This window comes from Prinia subflava, chromosome 1 (genome assembly GCF_021018805.1).
Source record: "Prinia subflava isolate CZ2003 ecotype Zambia chromosome 1, Cam_Psub_1.2, whole genome shotgun sequence".
NCBI classification, from domain to species: Eukaryota; Metazoa; Chordata; class Aves; order Passeriformes; family Cisticolidae; genus Prinia; species Prinia subflava.
This window is the reverse complement of record NC_086247.1, coordinates 78098287-78119454: the sequence shown is the minus strand read 5'-3', so window position 1 is coordinate 78119454 and position 21168 is coordinate 78098287. Positions and strand designations below refer to the sequence as shown.

The following is a 21168-nucleotide window of genomic DNA, read 5'->3' as shown; positions in this document are numbered from 1 at the left end:
GAGCAGTTAATTTAAAAGAGCTTAGTTAATTCTGTTCTCTCTCTTTATGTGAGATGTATGTACGTATGCTCCTGATTGCTTGATGTTGGTTACATTTTAAAAAGGAAAGACATTAAAAATTTTGTTAAATTTAAGATGGAAAAAAGTAATATTAAATCAGAATGAAATTTTTCATATTAAGAAACTTCTGAAAATTGTAGTTTGTTACATACTGAAATTTTGTTTCATGTTCCAGAAAATGGAACTTTCTTTCTCTGTCTTAGTAGAAAAGATAAATGTTGAAAGGTAGTGTTTCCTCTGCTACAGAAATTATGAAGTTTGCATAACTTTAATTTTAGTATGTCTGTTTCTTTAGAAGGTAAAAAGGCTTTTGTGAAATGAATCAATATTTATACCCCCAGGAAATCCCTAGCAATTTCTAGAGCGAGGTGAAAGTGTGTACTAAAAAATGCATCCTTCATGAAATATGAAGCCCTTGAATTGTTTTGCACTGAAATGTTTTCAACAGAGATTATGCAAAATATTAGTTTTACCAGCAATTTTCCAGCTTTAATGTAATAATGTTAAGTACTTACTGATGGCAAGGACAGGGCTGCAATCAACAAACTCTAAGCAATGCTTTTTTTACAGGAAGTGATGTTCCCAAATAACTGTGATGAGCAAATAGCATTGGAACATTTGTTGGTCCAAACACAGAAGTTAATCAAAAGTTCTGTGACAGCTATTTCAATGATGCATCTGGTTATTTCCTATCTTGGAGTAGTTAGCAAACAGTGAATACATCTTGGCTGTTGACACTTCATTTTATTCTTAACTTACTCTGGATCATATCCAAAATCAATTGCTATCAGTGGCAGTTTTCTGACCTATATTAGGGAGAGTTGGATCTGGCTCTTAATGATCTAAATAAGTTTTATTATTTTCCATAACATTGTCTGTCACACCTAAACACTAAACAGTTTCAGGATTTTCTGCTTTTCTCTGTTTCATGTGAGATGTGGCATCTTTATTGACTAATGGGATGGAAATCACTAATAATAGCAGTTTATAAGTAAGTAATATTCTTTGAAGATGTCAAAACAAACAAAACCAAAATCACAGAGGAAATTGATATTTTTAATAATTCTCCCCTAAATTACTAACAGACACATGACTTGTCATCTATAAAATAGATTTTTGGTGAATCAGGAGGGGGAAACAAACAAACAAAACCAAACCAAACAAACAGTAAACCAATCAAAACCCCCTCATCTCATTCCACTGTGGAAATGAACTATTCTGGGAACTGTAGTCTCAGTGGTATCTCTACACTTGTCTCTATGGAAGATAAATGCAGGACTTGGCAGCCCTGAGCCATTGTGTTTTGAGGATGTCTACTTCCAGAAAGAGCAGTCAAAACTGGAGATCATTAATGTAAAAAGTGCCTGAAAACTGTAAGAGCCCTTCAGCAGCTCAAGAATACATGCATGACATATGATGTGAATGATACAAACTACTCATTTTTCCTTTGTAATTTAAATGTCAGTCTCCTATTGTCTGGGAGATCTCTTATATTAAACATTCTGCAAATTGCTACTTGCTACAAGGATTAGATGAAGGCTTGCATCTTTGTCTAGTGGTGGTGGCTTATTTGTTCAGGATTGCTAAGAATTAAAATCTTTTGAATTTTTCTCTCTGTCTTCATGAGTAACACTAAGGCTTTAGATATGTGCCTGACTGGCAGCCCTGAAAAGAAGAGGGTTTTTTACATTTTGTTCTAAGCTTATGTACCATGGATAATGCATTCTTCATGATAGCTTCCTTTTTCCTAACTTGAAATCTTTAAAGGACATCAATAGGAGAAGTCTTCCTTCCAGATCTTGGTCACTTAGGCTGTGTCTGTATCAAGAAGTGAAACATACCAGGGTGGTGTGATGGTGGTGGTGAAACACTGGCACAGGCTTTCCAGGGAGGTAGTAGATGCTCTGTCCCTTGAAACACTCAAGGTCAGTAGCACGGGGCTGTGAACACCCTGATCTAATTGAAGATGTCCCTGCCCATGCAGGGAAGTTGGACTAGATGACCTTTAAAAGTCCCTTCCAACTCAAACCATTCCATAATTTTGTGATTCTCTGTCACTGAGGCCAAAAAGCAGAGAACAGCAATGTAAGTAAACTCTCTTAACTTCCAAAATAAGGTGGTTTTATATAAACTCCCTGCTGTTATTTTCTACCTCCTAACACATCCACATGGGAATAACTTGCAAGAAAACAGTGAGGCTGCAAGTGGACTGGGCACTGTCTAAATTTGCAACATGAGTGACTGAGCCCTGTGCCCAGGAACAGTCACAGACACTGGGTGATTTAATAGCATAGGCATATCTTTTGTGGCAGCAGAAAGGTTGATTTCAAGTGCTTACTAAATTTTTTAAATTATAGGATTCCATTTAACATGCAGGTTGGAAAACAATGTTAGGCACTTCCCTGTCTGGCTCACCAGTGGACTCCAGCTACAGGTGTGACATGATGGAGTGCTCCTCTGTGTCCTCATCTAGAAGTAAAGATGGCAGGGTGAAACTGAGATCAATGTTAATACTAGGAGTAGCATCGAGGCAATCAATTCCATCAAAGATGAAGCCTAACACAAACCTATGCCTAATAAAGTAAAGTTAATTCTTGCTCCTGAGGCCACTTATGTAGGATACAGAAAATGACATGTCTTCATATGGAAAGCTGAGCCATAGTACCTTTCCAGCTCAGAGATTCAAATGCATCTGTTGATGAATGAAAGTTGACTCTGAACTCGTTGTGTGAGATGCTGTAAGTGATGTAACTACAGAACTTCAGAGCTCAGTTTAGCCAGCTCCCCTCTTAGGCTGCTGTGTGAATTTCTCCTAAGGAAGTCAAAAAAGCAAAAGAAAGCTTTGATGCTGTTTGATAGATTATTGAGTGCTGTAGCAAATACAGACTATATAGAATCAAATGTTTTTGTATGATATATGGACAGATTTTGTAGGATACACACATGTTTTGGGTTTTAATTTCTGCAGAATTTTTTGAAAGATAAAACAACAAAACAGAACAGTAAAACTGCAAGAGACTTGGCACAGACATCCTATTTTCTGTAAGAAATTATGTTTTTGGAGCATGCTGAATAACTGAATATGTGTTCAAGCATCTTCTCCTTGTTTTTAGTTATGCTGCTGCTTCAAGACCTAAACCAGTCCTGTGTTTGAAAGCTTTATGCTTGCTGCTTACAGAGTGCTATTAAAAATGTCATATTGTCATCTCTTGCTGCTGCAGAAAGTCACAAATCTGAATGATGTAATTCAAGTATTGTCCCTGGGCCACAACTGGGAGAATCTTCATATTTACTCTTCTTCATCTAGCTCCTTGTGTTCTAGCCCTGCTGTATTTCAGCCCTGCAAGAAATGCCTGCTTTAAGATATCTCTGCTCTGTGGATATATAAACGACAAACTCTTTACTTATATAGTATTAAGGATAGCAGTATTTTTAAACACAGATTTCTGTGTGCCTTTTTACATTTGACCTTACAGTAATATTTTCAGTAATTGCTGCATTCCATTGTTGAAACTCACTCTATTGGTATAAAATGCTCTTGTCAAATGTCAGTCTTTACAGAACCAAAACCTAAGAAATGTTGTTCTGTCAAAATCAACAATAAATTCAGCCTTACCTGTGCTGAGTAAAGGGGAGGGATCAAGTTCTACCTGCTAGCCATACTTAATGTAGAACATCCCAGGATCCTATTATTCATCCTGTCTGCAAAGGACATATTGCTGGTTCATGTTTCCTTTGCTGTCCACCAGTATCCCCAGACTCTTTCTGGCAGGGCTGGTTGCTACAAGCATACCTGGATTTTCCTCCCCAGGCACAGATCTTGCACTTTTCTCAACTGAACCTTGCAACATTCCTGCCTTCCCATTTCACCAGCCAGCCCAGGTCCCTCTGGACAGCAGCATGACCCTCTGGTGTATCAACCACTCCTTCCAATTTTGTGTCATCTGCAAGCTTGCTGAGAGTAGCAGTTCAGCACTGTTGTTTAAATTTTCGGGGGGCTCCCGGGGAGGGTCTCCCAGGAGACCCCCGGGGTTCTTGGGTGGTGGGGTTCCTGTGCTGGCAGGCAAAGAGACTTCAGATGCCGGTGGGGTGCTGATGAGGTGAGGGTTTATTCAGTCTCACTCCAGGCAGGGAGCATGGTCCTGTGGGAGTGGGGGAAGGGAAGGGGAGCGTCTGGAGGCCTCCAGAGGAAGAGAGGCAAAGAGAGGGCAGAGCCTTCTGCCTTTGCACTCTTAACACCGAGGTTCAAAGGGGCGCGGTAACATTTTCCAGCCAATGAGGTTACAGATACAGGATACTGCAGGGAGGGTACAGACTGGGGATAAACCATACATTTTCCAGGGGTGAACCAGAGCAAACCATTTCAATAAAATGCATTTCCACAATTCACCCTTTTTTTCTTTAAAATGTGAGAAGAGAAATATGACATATGATAATTAACAATTTAAAAATGAAACAGTAATTACACAGTTTTGCAGCATGAAACTAAATACAATTGCAGTAAGGATTATGTTATACTGTGAACAGTTTATCTGACTTTGTAATTGCAGTAGAGGGGTTATGTGGGTTTATATTGCAAGATTTGAAACAAATTAACAAATTTGTTTGAGCCTTTTCAGAGTGACTGGCCTAATAGTGTCTAGCCTTTTCCAACTGGCTTTTCAGACCACCACAGCCCCCAGTTTAGGCTGAGGTGCTGACCTTGCTCTCACTCTACAGAACATGAACGACGGCGTTGATCAGAATTGGAGCCCAAACGCATCCCTGGGTGCACCGCTAGGTACTGGCCTCCAGCCAGGCTTTGTGCCACTGTTCACCACCTTTTGGGCTGGCTATTTGTCAAGTTTCTGATCCTCCTCACCCTCTGCTCATCCAGGCCTCACTTCAACAGCTTCTCTATTATGATCTTGTGGGGTCTTATCTGAAGTCAAGGTAGACAGTAGCCACTGTCCTCCTCCCATCTGTCAAGCCAATCATTTCACCACAGATGTCTATCAAGTAGATCAAGCATGACATCCTCTTTTTAAATTCCTGCTGACTGTACCTGATGACCTGCTTATCCTTCATGTGCCTGGAAATGGAACACTGGGAATTGGAAACCAAGTTATCAGTATTAAAAGGTTTAAATACAGAGGTGATATTACATATCTGTTGCTTCACAAATTGCACAGTGACAGATGGGGAGATTAGAGGTAGTTTTTACTGGGAGGTGTTTTCTCTATTTTTAATTTACATAAAGTATGTGAATTAATTTATTTATTACGGTAAGAAGAAAAATAAATTGCAACTGGAAAGGGACATATGATTGAATTCCTTAAATTGAATGGGGGTGGGTTGTGTTAGCACAATGTGCCATTAACATTACAATCACTGTTGTGAGAATGAATTCATGTTGTTCCATACTCTGCTGTCATTATAACCTTTTTATTTCCACATAACCATACTGAATTGTTGGGGTGAGCAATAAGAAACCATGTTAATGCCAATTCCATCTCTCTTTAATTCCACTGACTTCATTTGTCCAGTGACTCATGCTTACAATCAAGGGCATAGAAAGATAAAATGGCATAGGGTATATAGCATAGGTATGAAGGGAAAGTCTGACCTTATTTAAGTCAAGGGGAATTTAGCCATGGCTGTCTTTGTAGTTGAAATTGTTTCTGTTGTTTTAGGGCAGTGCTGATATGAAGGAAAAAATCCTAAATGAAATCCAATTGAAAATAATTTTGATTTTATATTATCCTTACTTAGGAATTAATAAATCAGACAAACTTTGCAATTATTTTAAAAATAAACTCTAAAAGAACCCCAACCCCCAAACTTAGTTTATTTTTGTTTCAGTTTCTTAAATTGTTTATCATTGGAATTCAAATACAGTAAGGAGCAAAACATCAAATATAAATATAAATAATGAACAATATTAAGATGGTATTATTTAAGATTCAGATACACTTTTACTTTGTAAACTAAAATCTCTAGGATAACAACATTTACTTTATAAAATAACATAAAAAAACATTATGTTGGTTTTAGAAAGGTAACAGCTGACTTAATGACAAACCAGGCATTTATTTTCTGAGGCTGCTTTCTCACATAGCTGGCATGGATAATTTGCTCAGAAAATAGGATATTGACAAGATGCTTCTGAAACAGCTCTTGTCTTTGCTAGCTAGTCTTGTCCATCTTTCTCTATTCTTGAGTAATGAAAATATGCCATATTCCTCAGATTTTTCATACAGAGGTTCTGCATTATTTCTTTGCAGAATGTTTCTTTAAATATTCAGGAGAAGTTACTTGTCTTTAAACAAAACAAAACAAACAAAAAACCCACCAAAAAACCCCACAAACAAACAAACAATTGTGATTTCCCCCCATTTATATATCACCTATTAAGAACAGTAAATAATGATGTTATAGACCAGATTTCTAACTGTATGAAATTAGGGTCCATAATCTATACCTAAAAGTACCTGCAGTTCAAATTACCATTCTGTTTTAAATGAATTTGTAGATGCTGATAAACTCTGTGCAACACATGATTTTCATTTAGGTAGCTATTCAACATTTATCTGACAGCCTAAAGGTTAGATGTATTAAATGAGTTGTGCTGTACACTGAGTTGAGGAAAAGGTGTTTAGAGTGTTTGCTTGCTCTTACCACACTCCACCAGTGATGTTTCCCTTTAGAGTCTCCAGTTCTCCTATGTGTCCCCCAGCGATAGAAGAGGGGAGGAGGAGAAGCAAGTAAGAGGCAGGTGGAGCCTTTTGGGGAGGGCAGCACTTAAGAGAGAGTAGGATGCCTAAACCACGACAGTGAGGTAACATATCTCAGTGAGAGGAAATTTATGCTGTTTTATTCCTCATCTTCTACTCTTTTTCCCAGCCTGAATCACAGATGAGAAATGTTTACATAATATTTACAAAATTGCAAATATCTGGATAAGACTGCTTTGATGAAAAACAAAGACAAGTTGTAAAAGCTTGACAGGGAAAGACAAAGCACTTACCAAAGTATGTCTTTTCAGAAAAATAAGGGGGGTTTTCCCTACCTATGTCTACTAATGTAGGTTTGTGGCAAGAAATTGTGGGATTCTACTCAGCTAATATTAACTGGCTAAAGTTTTGCCATCTAATCTTAGCAAAATGCCTATGATGTTTTTATCATTGGAGAGGGAAGACACCGATGCCAAACAAAATGATAAATCTAATCTTGAAAAAGATGTTGGTGTTCAGATGAAAGAAAATTTACTGTAATTCTATTCTAATAATGGGCTACCAGGTAGCCTAAATTAGAGTGTGAATTCAATTAAATAAGCCACTCATGAGAGCCTTGAGTTGCAATGATATTGCAAGGCATACAGATATGTTACAGTATTCTTTAAAATGTGACCTCTAGTTGAGAAACGCTGAAATTCTGAGAACTTTAGTTTTAGTTAGGATGTTGTATACCACTCTTTCTTCTTATGAATAAGTATATCAAGATGTACATGTGTGTCATGGATTAACCCCAGCCAGCTAACTTCCTTTCCATGTAGACTGAAGAGGAAATCGGAAGGATAAAAGGTAGAGAACTCGTGGATCGAGACAAAGATGATTTAACAGGGAAAGCAAAAGATGTGCATGGATGCAAGCAAAATATGGGATTAATTCACTGCTTTCCAAGGGCAGGTAGATGTTCAGCCATCTCCAGGAGAGCAGAGCCTCATCAAGCAGAATGGTTCCTTGGGAAAACAAACACCAGAACTCCAAATATCCACCCCTTCCTCCTTCTTCCCCATACTTACACTCTGGCAGTGAGGTCATGTGATCTAAAATATCCCTTTGGTCATTTTGGGTCACCTGTCCCAGCTGTGTCTCCTTCCAAACTCCCTGGCATCCCCAACTTCCTCACCAGCAGGGCAGTACAAAAGTCAGAAAAGGCCTTGGCTCTGTGTGAGCCCTGCTCAGCAATAACAAAAACATCTCTGTATTATCAACCCTGTGCTCAGCACAAATCCAAAACACAGCCTCATACCAGGCACCATGAAGAAAATGAACTCCAGTCCAGCTGAAACCAGAACAATGTGTATAATGCAAATTTTAACAATGCATTACTAAGATGTTTCTCAAGTTAATTATATGTGTGTGTGTATGTGTGTGTATGTATTAGCAGTGCCTTTTTTGCTTGTCTCTTAGCTGAATGAGTAAGGACAGTTTCTTGCAGAAATGTATTCAAGGTCTGACCCACAATCTGTTGGGTTGCAAATTTCCTGTAAATAATCTCACTTGGTTCACAGGAACCACTTTCTGTGAGAATGAAGTGAAAAAAGTTGAAGCATGGGGTGGATTTGTTAAATGAAATGTGAAGGATATATCCTTTGTTGTTCTTTTGATCTCTCAAACTTACTGTTTGCTGGGCAGGAGATTGTAAAGAACATTTTTGGGCAGCTCGCCTGCAGTTATTCACTGTGCCCTGCTATGCTGGTACTGGTATTTGAGCTAATTAGGAGTAACTCATATATGTCTGTGTGAGTTTCAGCCATTCCCAGTCTGCTTGCTGTTGAGGATAAAATCACTCATAAGTTCTGGAACATGAATATTTGTGTCTGATGTTTTACAAAATGTGATACTCCCTGAGCTTTGTGCTTTGGGACCTGCATGAAAAGATTGTTAATGTATATAAAACCAAGTGGAAGTGAAGTGACTGGAAATATGCCTATTAGTATTGAGAATGAGGCATAGAAACAGACAGCATTGTGCTACAAATTAAAGGGTGCAGACGTCATTACCGTTGCCATAGCTTTTCTGTGTACTTCAAAAAAGAGTTTGGAAAAAAGATGCATACAAAAAGGAAGATGATTTTCGATATGAGCAAGTGTAAAGAATGAAAAATTGAGGTGAAGGTAGACATAAACAATGGAAAAACCCCAATCACTTGAAAAGCAGGCAGCTACTTAGACCCTATCCACAAGTATTTTAACTATTGTGAAAGTGATCGAAATATTAGAAAAAAAAATGGACTAACAATGTTTTTAGAAATTCTCAGTCACAGTCAACATTGCCTATGGATTTCCTATTCATTGCCTATGAACTGTAGTGATAAATCCATAGTTATACACAGGACCTTTTCCTGGCCCATCCTACACATAATTTCATTATTCTTTTGTTCCACGCTTTGAAAAAATGATTCAGGGTTTTGGACAAGCGCTATGAGTGGATTTATCATTAATCTCACATGTATATTTTCCTGAATTAGAAAATAAATGATCCAAAGTACAGACACTTTCTTTTATTTTCAGGTGTTGACATTGTAACACATTTCTTGTGCAAGTTCTTCCTTAGAGGTTGTTACAAGAGATGTATTTTACCACTGTTTACAAGACAGTAGAGTTCTTTTCTATGAGTGTAAGCTTGTATTTAATTATTTTCTAAACCAAATTAAAGCATTTTCATCCTGGTATCATGTTTATGGAGATCAGGATTATTTATTATTAATACAGTTTTTTCTTCAACAAATTAATATTTTATTTTTAATATCATCATAAAGAAATAATTTGTGCCTTTTTTTCATTAATGACCCAGGACAAATATGTTTTCGGTTGATTGCAAATGTGCTGCTGTGCAAATGTCAATGAGATAGAGAGAGTTTATTTTATGCCATTTTCTATAGTTTTAATTAAGCAATAAAAGAAGACATCCAAAATAATCACATACAGTTTCCTGCTTGAAGAATATAAAACTAAAGCCTATGCAAACAAAAAGAGGGCTAAAGAAAGAAAACTGACACTTTTCTGCTTTGCCTAGAATAACCTTAGGTACTTTAAAATATTAGAATCAGCAACATTCAGAATGTATTAACAAATTTTAATTAAAGATGAGCTGATATGTAAAGCTAGTTCACTTGTAGTTCCTAGCATCTGAGAACCAGCATTTCCTTACCTTGTTAACTAACCACTCATTTAACTTACAGCACTGCCTAGGTTTTGACACAGATTTAGGTTAAATGAATAAATAAAAATCATTGTTTAAAATAATTTGGTTCCTAAAACAGTAATTAGGTTTCTATCAACAGCACTTTTGAGCTCCATCCTTGCTCAACAGCATGCAAACATAATTATGGAGATATGTAAATAAAATCCACCTCTTCCTTTTAGAGCGGCACTATACTGAAGAAAGGGAACACAAGATGAAGCTGCAGTAGCCTCTATGTAACCCAGAAGCATCTGGGAAAGAACTCAGGGTTTCTCATCTGAATTCTTTACATCTTTATATCTGTTAAACAAAGCTTGCCTTCTATATGTGGGATAACATCACACATATGTGAGATGATCACAGATGAGCTAGGCACTTTTTCTTTGTCACTTCTCCTATCTGCTGAAAGTCCTTTCTGCACAGTGCTCTCAATTTTGTTGAGAGTGATCTGTGCCCTTACCCCAACAGGCTGACCTAAGCAAAGCAATCCTAACTAAACCTCCCAGACAAAATGCAGCATTTATTTCTGTCACGATATACCCATGTCACCACTAAGCGTCCTTCTCAGGAGCCCTGTACCTATGTATGTGATCTGTTAGGAAAGTCTTGTGATTGTTACTCTTTCGTAATAACATAAACCCTATTCTATCACAGGGGCTGACCAAAAATTTAATCACTGGGTGAAATCACAAATTCAGTAGTTTCATCCCGATTACAATGTACTCTTCCCAGTCAACTTGTTTCTTACTACTACAGAATTTTGAGGTCACAAGTGGTAAGTTGCTTGCTGTTGTCAGTGATTGGAAATCATGTGTATTGTTTGAAAAGCTTGCAAATGATGAAAGCATAGAATTGTGTTATTAATATCAAAATAGTGTTAACAAAGGCTTTTTTCCACTTTGTCATTTCCAGGAAATGTCTTCCTGAATGTGCATCTTAAATAAATTTAAAAGGGAGAATTAATTTTAGGAGGATGTAGAACTCAGAGTGAGAGAAAGCAATTAACTTTACTTTCAAATTCTCACAGAAAAAAAATATATTCCTTTTTTTTTTTTTAATAACAGTTTTGGGTCAAGTTCTTAGAGCTTGGGAACCAGATAATTTTCTAAGACACAGAATAAGTGTATTGGTTCTGTATCTTGGAAAATTACCTGCTTCCCAGGCTCTAAGAACCTGAAAAGGTGTAGCTATTCTGTAGGTAATTAAATTTCATTTTAAGGGCATCTCCAGACGAGGGGGTAGCAAGTGCAAGAAATGCACAGGTTATTGGAGTGACAGTTCCCCTCTTAGTGCTGAAACAGCACATATGCAGTGCTTGAAATTATCAGAGGCCTTTTTACATCCCTCCTCACTCCTCTTCATTCTCATTGGGGCTTTCTGTATTCTTGGATTGTTTATCCACTAGTCAGTGAGCTACACTATTATACAAAATGTCAATATCGACATAAAGTGCAATAGAAACAAACATTTAACATATTAATGGTGCAGAAAGCAAAACTTCTCAGGGATGTGCAAAAGTGATCTCAGTTTGACCTGATTGTATATCCTCTAGATTTTGTACAGCTTTCAGTGGTCCTTTTTTTACTTTGTTCCCAGTCTGCATGGAGCATAACGTACATTGAATATTTCTGTAATAGTTTGGAGCTTTTGATTTGGATACAGTATGTGTACTTGCTAGATTCTAACACAATTCAAAACCAGTCCCCAGATTTGTATCAGTTGTGACACAGAATAGTTTTTGCTCTTAGATAATTCTCTTCCTGGATTTAGCTTGGATACCTCACATCCCCAGTCACTGTCCTAAATTCCAGACAATGATGTATCTCTTACAGCCTTAAGGAAAAAGTCTCCCTGACAGCAGCATCATACAATAATATTACCCCATGTTCTCCTGTAGCCTTAATGTAGAAATGTTTGTTTTCCTGGAATCATTTGGGATTGTAAACAAAGCAAAACCAAACTAAAACAAAGTGGAAAAAAATGTGATTAAACAGAGGTAATTTGGAAAGCAGAAAGCCAAGGTTCAAGAGGGAAGTTTATTTGTCTAGTTTTTTGACTTACAGTTGGAACTAAATATGTGAGCTAGATCTAGTCTTATAGAGAGTATATTTTCTCTTAGACTCCCTAGATGCAAAATGAGCCAGGCATAGAAATCTTAATGTCACTGACATTGGGGAGTCTTTGCATTTAGTTGATCCAATTTTGAATACATATAGCCCCACATCAAAAGAGATACCAGTTAAATTAGAATTTTCTAGTTTCTTGACCCTAGCTTTGAGCTCATGATTACTTTGAAGATTTTTGCCAGTATCCAAGAACAAACGGTTCTGTTTTTTTAAAAAAAATATATGGAAGCGCAATAAATTTTGTTTTGTTTGCTGTTTTCTGATTTGTTGTTGTTTGTGGTGCAGGTTTTTTGTTTGGTTTTTTTTTGTTTGTTTGTTTGTTTTTAATTTGTGGATCCTTTGGCAAACTGAGTGGCTGTATAATGCACAGTATGACTAGCCCTGCCTGCCCTCCGGTGGTGTGTTGAATTCTTCACTGGAATCTCATGATTATTTGCTGAACAATCACCCTAATTGTCCCATCTGCCGCCATTTCATTCTAGTTATAAGCATCTTTTCCCTTAGTCCTCTGCCCTTTTTCTGCTCTCATGGCCTCAGGCAGGTCACTCACCCTCTCTACTAATGCTTCTCCATCTGTAAAATGGGAGTAATGTGAGTTGTTGGAAAGATTAATTAGTGAATTAATATTTGTAAAGCACTTGAAGGATGAGAAGCACTAGATAAAGGCTAAGTAGTGTAATTATTATTCTCAGAAGTGCCTTCATGAATAGGGAAAAAAAAAGACACAGGGTTTCAGCAAACTGATTAATATCAGTGTAGGTGGTTCTGGAGACAGATGAACAAGGGCTAGTTGGCTTTGCTAGTAAAGAGACAAATTAACATGAATGAATACATAGGGTTTGTGAGTTTTACCCTTTTTTTTAATAGACAGTATTAATATTACACACATTTCACATCAATCACAAATTACAGCTTGAAAGCATGAGAGAAAATGTGACTGTATTTAGGAAGTGAGGCCCTAGATCTTCCAGCTTCTACATTCTTCCACTCTCATTCCATATTTGTGAGTGCCTTTTAAACATGCTACTGGAACAAATGGAACTGAGAGAGTAACTGAGAATAAATATTTTAAGGTTATATTGTACAGTCTCAAGTTCTTATTGTGATTATGAGACCATCTTCTCCACCCCCCACCAAAAGGCAAGTAATTTCCTAGTGCTATAATTAAGCCATCTTTCATTCCTCCATATTCATAAAAAGGGGAAAAGAGAGGCTAATGGCTCAAAATGAGTATGATCACATAATGATACTTCCTGTCCAGAAAGGCATAATTATGAACCTGAACTTTTTTTTTTTTTCATATATGTCATATGATTAATCTGTCACATATGGTTAGAGAGTTCTACTCTGTTTAATCAGTGGAGGCCAAATTTTATTACTTAGCCACTGTCTCAAACCATGCCACCTTCAAAAGAGGTAACAGGTGTTTGTGCTTTGCGGAAGCATGTTCTCTTCCAACATGTTTCCAGAGCAAGATTGTGTTAAAGAAACTGTTCCAGCATGCTCTGGTTTTTGGCAGCAAACTGAAATGATGTAGAGTTTAGGATGCCACTGCTTAATTCCCTCTGCAGGATACAGTGCCCAAGTTTATGACAGACCATGGCCTCTGCTTCCCTAAGTGAAGAGGCAGCAGCTGAGGAATGGCTTTTGCTTGGCCTGCCTGAGCTAAGGAGTCTGGGTTTTTTGCTCTGATCGCCTCCTGCCACCTTCAGTTTCCTGCTGGCTAGAACTGAGTGTCACATTTCATACAGTGATCTGATTCTCTGTCTTCTGAGCTTTTAAAATTAAGGCATTAATAGATCCAAGGAAATAATGACTACAGGATGTAAAAATTAATTGTATATTATTGCCTTTTCAGTCTCTTTTCAGCTGATCATTTAAGATAAAACTTAGGAAACCTGATAATCACAAAGGCTTATGAGACTTGAAGTGCAGGATATAGTCAAAAACAGGCATATGAGGAATAACATGCAGATCTGCAAAAGGAAGCATTATTTTTTTCTGATTTTTTACTAAAGGCTAGCAAACTCATGGGGGAGTAATATGTAGCATGTAATATGTATCATATGCCTGTAATTGGAGGATGTTAGAGGGGGTAATGATGTGAGTGGTAAAAACAAGAAGGAAATTCGACAGGTTTAGGCCCTGCTAATCATTGTCCACTACAGTGTTTTTACTAGATTGGAATCCTCATCTTCCTTGGTATCTAAAAATAAGATTATTTATATACAGTACACCCTTTAGCTTCTTTGTATCATGCAAGCCACTTAATACACAATTGGATGCAGTGCAATACTTCTGGGAGTAATAACCTTGCCATTAGGCACATGGAAGGCACTAAATAACTTCTATTCCTGATAACCTCTGAAGAGGCAGGGATGAGGGACTGCCTTACCCTCCTGTTCACTGTCACCTTGATGTGGTGTAGCTTGAGTATTCCCACAGCAAATCTAACCAAGTGCTAACCAGCATGGTCCCACATGAAGGGAGAGTGCTGACTCCAAATAAGATCTTGTCTTGCTGCCTGCAATTCACGTCAGCCTACTCTTTCAGGGCTTGGCATGATAATGCTGCAGGTTCTCTTTATTTTATAGTCCAGCCTTCTTTCCTGCTACAAGGAAGCTGTCCTTCACAGTCAATGGGCTGGTGTTTGTTATCTGGGGGAAAACTTGCTTCAGACTGTGAAGAATAAGAATGTATGAGGAATTAAAATGTTTCCAGTCTGCTCCTTTACAGCATTTCCAGCTCCTCCTGAATAGTAGCTGAGGGAACAAGGAATAAAAGCAATTTTGATAGCATTTGATTCTTTTTCCTACATAAGTTTTTTTTTTAATGTGTATATGGAAAAAAGAAGTATTATTCTCCCTGTTTTTTCCCTCTATACCTTCCATTCTAGCACTGCCAAGAAAAAGCAGTATACTTCTCCATATAAAACTGACAAAATAGAGAGCAAGGAAACAAGGAAGGACGAATATTAAAAGAGATTGGAAATTAAAAAAAAAACAAAAAAACAAAAACCAACCAACCAACCAAACAAATAAAAAAAACAAACCCAAAACTAAACAAAAAAAAAACAGATTAAAGATGACTCTGGAATGGAAAAACTGAAAAAGAGAAGAGCAATATCATATAAGAAAACAGTCAAGGGTGAAATAAAAATGAAAACAAACCAGAACATTAAAAAAGAAAAGAAACAAATATAAGTTCCCAATAGTTATAAGACTAAAATCTAGTCAGACAGATGCAAGTAAAGATTGCTGGAAAGTTAACTATAATTAGTGTTTATACTTGTTACTATATTTTTCTGAGCTTTTCCAGAAACCAGTAGCATCTGAAAAATTTCAAGCAGAGATGTTGTCATATCCTAAGATTTGATTTTCCCTATTATTATAAAACCCCTGTGGTTACCCTGAGAAATGGACATGTATGATGCTTTATGACACTGAAAATGTGGCCCTTAATGTGTGCTAGATTTATAGTATTAGTCTGAGTAAGTAGCAGACAGGCTTCAGCTATAAAAGTGCCAGGGAGAATCCCAAGACTAAATTGCAGTTCAGTTTTGTCCCCTTCAAGGGGACAAGCAACCCCTCCTTATTCAGAGAGACAGGAACAGGGAGGCTAATGGATGAGTGTAAGATATTTATGTGGTTACAAGCAGTACATTGCACATGACTTTCTGCACTATCCTCTCCCCCCTGTCCCTGCATGCTAAAGCAAGTTGATGGCAAAAGGGAGTGAGCAGAGAGATTTTACTGGGAAGTTGTAAATTGCTGCTGAGACAGATCATACCACAAATCACACTGTTCCCTTCACCTGAACAAGAAGAATGTGAGGTAGGAATTGTACTTTAGAAAGGATGTCCCTGAGCCATTCTGTTTCCCACACTGCTGCTGTGGTGCAAATTGCAGGGTGCTCCTAGTCCTGCTGTTATGTCTAAAGGAGGTTTATAGCCCCCAGCAAAAAGAAGACCCAGACCAAAACCTGCAAACTTTGTTACAAAACCATGCTCTTGGTTACAGCTGTTTAATTTCTTTTCCAGCTGAGCTGTATAGGTGTATTGCTGACAGAAATTTTCAGCAGAGATTAACTAACTTTGAATATTAAGTTTCCTTGGTCCTGTAGAGTACATTCTAGCAGACCCAAAGTTCTCAGTTCATACAGAAAGACACATCAAACAGACTGAACAGGATTTTGATTCCATTATTTCACAAAAGTGCATTTATACTATGCATCCATATATAAAATGGTATTGCAAGCACATATCACGTTTGAATAACTGTTCATTCTGTTTCTTGCTTTATAATTATGGTCAACAATAATTTACTTGGTGCTTGAACATGAATGGTGTTCCTCTGTGATACAAAGTTTATTTCTCTCAGATGGTAGTTAAACTCCAAAACAGTGGTGGCCTGTTTCCATTTTAGATCTTTCTACCTTCACTTTCATTTGTTCTTTACTAGACCAGAATATATTCTTAAAAATATTATCCCTCTATATTTACTTTCACTCACAGGGCTATGTACCCTCGCTACCCATAAGTTCCTTACTCTGACAAAGCATAATGTTCATAAATTCTTCCCAGAACTGAATTGTAGAGCATTTAATCACCACCTGCTTTTTCCCTGTCATTATGATTTTGTGACCATTCCACTGTGGTATTAGGATACTCCAAAACTTTCATTTGTATATGCATTTTGTGGGTCTCCACTTAAATCTAGGGTTACCCATGCCTCCTAAACGCCTCAAGCACTGTGAGAATGTTTCCAAGGAAACAGAGATCACCAACATTGAAATGTTGGTGCCTACAAGGCTGGCTTAATAAAAGCATTCTATGAAAATCAAACTGCACTTTACATAGCATTATCAGAAGTTTCTTAAAGCAATATGCTGTGCTACTTTCCTTATATTTGGAAGTCTGGCCTAAGTAAAAAGAATGGTTCTGATTATTATTGTTTAACTGAGAACTGGGAGTGAGAACAGTGATCAGAAGACATAAAGCAGTTTGGATTTGTCTGAGCCCCTTGAGGTACCACAAGAGGAAGCCTGATGTAGTCAGCAGTTTTCCACTGAGTGTGACAAGGATTCAGCTGTCTCCTTCCATCCAGATCACATCTTTACCTTAACATCAAGAACCTATTAAATAGAATGCTGAATTAAAGTGCTCAATGCTCAAGATTAAGCTCTTTGTTGCGAAGAAATTTCCCGCGTTGTCTGTACTCACTGTGGCCCAAAACTTTGGAATGAAATGATCTGTATCAAAAATAAAATCTTGGATGATGCTGCAGTAAGGTTGATCTTTGAAACCTGCTGTAGTATTCATTGATAACCACTTGTATTGCTTGTACATGAGATCTCACTAATTTATAAATCTGCTGTTCAATTCCACTTAAATCAATGCAGCTATGCTGATGTAGGCCAGATGAGAATTTGGAGCTGCCTTTGCTCGGCTGGTACCTTTGAAAATAATGAGGATGAGAGTAAAATTCCAGAGCTACCATGCATTGAAGTTAGATATTACTAATAGTTAACTTGTCTCATTGTCTGTGGAGGCCATGGAGAACTGGTTGCCAAAATACGGAAAATATGATGGTTGTGAAAGTTTGAATGGCTCAAATGCTTTTCTGCAGAGCATTTTTAATGTCTTAAAGTGGTTTATTGTTTATGTTTTTCTCTGAAGACATAAAGGATACATATGGTTTTAGCTTTTTTTTTTCTATGTATTCTGCTGGGTTTGCTGCTGTCCTAGAGTACTTACACACCTTATTTCTATTTTCTGTGTTTCCAGCCAAAATGAAGCAGACAATATCTCTTTTTTGTTATTTACTTATTAGAAAAGAAGAAATTACCCAGGAAACTGACACTCTTAATCTAGGATTTTTCTTTTTTCGTACCAAAGGATCTTTTTTAAGTGTAAGAGAAGAATAATTCTGTGTGTTGAAGCTGTGGACATAAACAAGATTTTCTTCTAGTCTTTTCTGTTTCTGAGAATCAACAGAGCTGACACAACTGACTCTATTTGTGATTTGGGCCAGTAGGAAAGTTGTGACTGTATTAGCACTTTTCTTACTGTTCCTCTATGGCCTTTTGTTCTGTATTGAATTTACACTGATGCATGATAAGGTATTGAGCTGCAGTAATTTGTGTCTGTGAACCAAAGGTCTTTATGAGAATATTAAGAAACTTACACTAATACAGTTTTCTGTATTTATTTTGGCATTCAGTCTATTCAGATGACCAAGTCTGGAAATACAGCTTTTTAAAATACTCTATTCATCTTAAAAAAATATATATTTTAGTGAAGCAAAAATATCTGATGGCCCTGGACAGTAAAAGTACCATGGATTTTTCAATGATACTGTAAAGATATTTTAAATTTTGCTGCTAAATTATTACTTGGTATGGGATTTTTTTCTCCATGATTAGTATCCTGTCTTGCCCATGAGAAAATGTTTTTGCTTTACATTGAGGAACAATACTGAATAAAGAAATTTTTATTATGTAACCATTTTAGATTCTGTTATGATTTTAAAATACTCTCACGTGTATATATTAATTCTTTCTTACAATCATGGCTTGGGGCAGTGAATTCAAAATGTTAATTAGAGATTGCATAGAATTTTATTTTATTTTATTACTGCTTTAATATACTGCCCCCTTTGTGTAAGAATGATGTGCTGAGAAAAGGATGCTTAATTTTTTTTTATCTATATAAATAACAATATAATTTCCTATTGAAAACATATTATTTTTCTGATCTCCTTGTTCAGAAAAACCTCTGTCCCTTTATTGAGATGACTCATAGGAACTGAATTCAAAATTTTAAGTTATATTTAGAATTGGGAATAGGACCCAAGGCACCAGACTTTGCTTCTGTTATTTAGACTGTCGCAAGATTCATGAGTGAGTCAAATTATTGTTTTCTTTTGTTAACACTGAATTTAAAATTCCAGTGTCTTACCTAATAGTGCAAGACTACAGTAAGTCCCAGTTGTTTCTGCACAAACTGAAATCATGTTGTCACTTCAGGTTTTTTTCCTTCATGCTTCAGTCCCTTTTCTGGATCTGCTGTTTTTGTTGTTTGTTTTTTTTTTTTTTCCCAAACCTTTACTTGTGGTTTATTAAAATAATTCAGTTTTGTACAATGAACTGATGAATGTTGACCTTTAAACCTTAAAAAGACAAACAGAACATTGTGTGAAAAATTGCCATTTAAATTATTAAAGCGTATTTTTTTAGTATAAAACCACTGAAAAATATTTGAAAAGGGGGTAATAAATGGAAAAGAATTCCTGTTGTGGAGATCTTATTGGCTGGAATAGCAGTCTAAGGGAAGTGTTGAAATTTCTAGGGCTGATGAGAGCTAAGATTCAACTAAACCAAGCAACATGAAACGTGAAATTTCAAGCTTACAGGAGTGGCAAATAATTTGTCTTAATAAGGTCTTTTTAAATATATAATTTCTTTAATTGTATTTGAAATCATAAATAATAAAACATGTGGATTACATGTTTCATGAGGGAGTCCACGTCAGAACAGATAAGACTGCAAACATTGGGATGACTTCCACCCTTTCACTGGGCAAATGTAGAGGCCAGGAGAACAACCTCTTTTTCCATGGGGATTGTAACAGGAAATCACATTAGTCTTGCCACATAAAACCCTTTACTCAAGAATGTGTTTATGTTTCATATTAATTTGTGTAAAAGCCTTCTTATTTGATTAATTAGTAGATTATTTATTACTTTGTTACCATTTGTTGCAGGACAAGCACGAATCCCTGGGTGATAGGTATTCAATAAATTGAAAAAAAAAGTAACTTACATTCTAAAGACTTTGCTGTCTGAATGTAAAATATTGACAATCTTATCATCCAGATTTTGCACGTTGAGGTGCTTTCCAGTGGAAAGAGAGTGGCACTTCCAGAGGAGGAACCTTAACATTATACGGCTAACACTGCTAGGGTAGAAACATTGATGTCGTCCAACAGATTGTTGAATGGAAATATGGGACACTTGGATTTATTTCTTGTTTCTCAGGGTGAAAAATCATTGTTTTCTGTCTTGCTAAATAAATTGGAGATTCAAACTTCCTTGGTTACTTCTGAGTGATCTAAATCACATGATACTCTTTTCTCTGTAATAATGAGCTTTCTGATATGAATGCTTCAGAAAGTAAACATATAATCCATTTTCTCTGCCACTTAAAACTTAAAAACTGCTTTCTTTATTTTTTTTTCCAACTAAAACACAACTACACAAATTTACGTGAAAAATGTATGAGTAGACCCAAAATAAATAAACTTGATTAAGAATTTCAGTAGATGTTTATGATTAACTTTGTTTCAGTATTCTTAGAGTAACTTATGATAACTATGTATTAACTAGTATTGCTACTATAGGTTCCAAATCTGCTTCATTAGTTGCTATCAAAATATCCATCTTCCATTTTATATTGGTGCTTCAGATCACCAATACTAAATATATTATTCTGTGAACAAAATTATTCTTAGTCACAAGCTGGTATTTTCATAGATAAAGCTGATTGGAAAGTGGAGTCAACTGCCTAGTGCCATAATTATCATCCAAGAACAGGAAAACAGCAGATGAAAAGAGTCATAAAAGTTGACACACTTTGGCTTGACTCATTTGAGCATGTAAGCCTGAATACTTGGTACACTGAAGTCTAGTTTCCATAATACCCTTGAACCAAAAACAAGTAGAGAATACACCTCATTCTTCTTTCACTCTGCTTTTTTTTATCCTGATCTAAATTTAAACTGTCATCTTTAATAGATTTATTTGTATCAGTGGAAGTGAAAGGCAAATTAGATCCTTTAAATGCATTCGTTGTTGGTTTTCCCCTTCTGCTGTAAGAGAGGAATGAACTTGCATTGCTGTATCGTTGTGCTTTTCTACTGATTTATCTCCACGTTGAAAAGTCCTTTCTGTACTAATTTGAAATTCTTTCTCCACATTTTATTTAAATTGCCTCATACACTTGTTAAATAATTCCAGTCTGTTTGGGGTTTGTTG

The 21168-nt window shown here is 36.6% G+C and overlaps 1 protein-coding gene across 2 annotated transcripts in view; it reads left to right on the top strand.

The window, feature by feature from the left end:
* Nucleotides 1–21168, top strand: part of CDH12 (cadherin 12) — a 535924-nt gene that overhangs the window by 288823 nt on the left and 225933 nt on the right. The window lies entirely within an intron of this gene.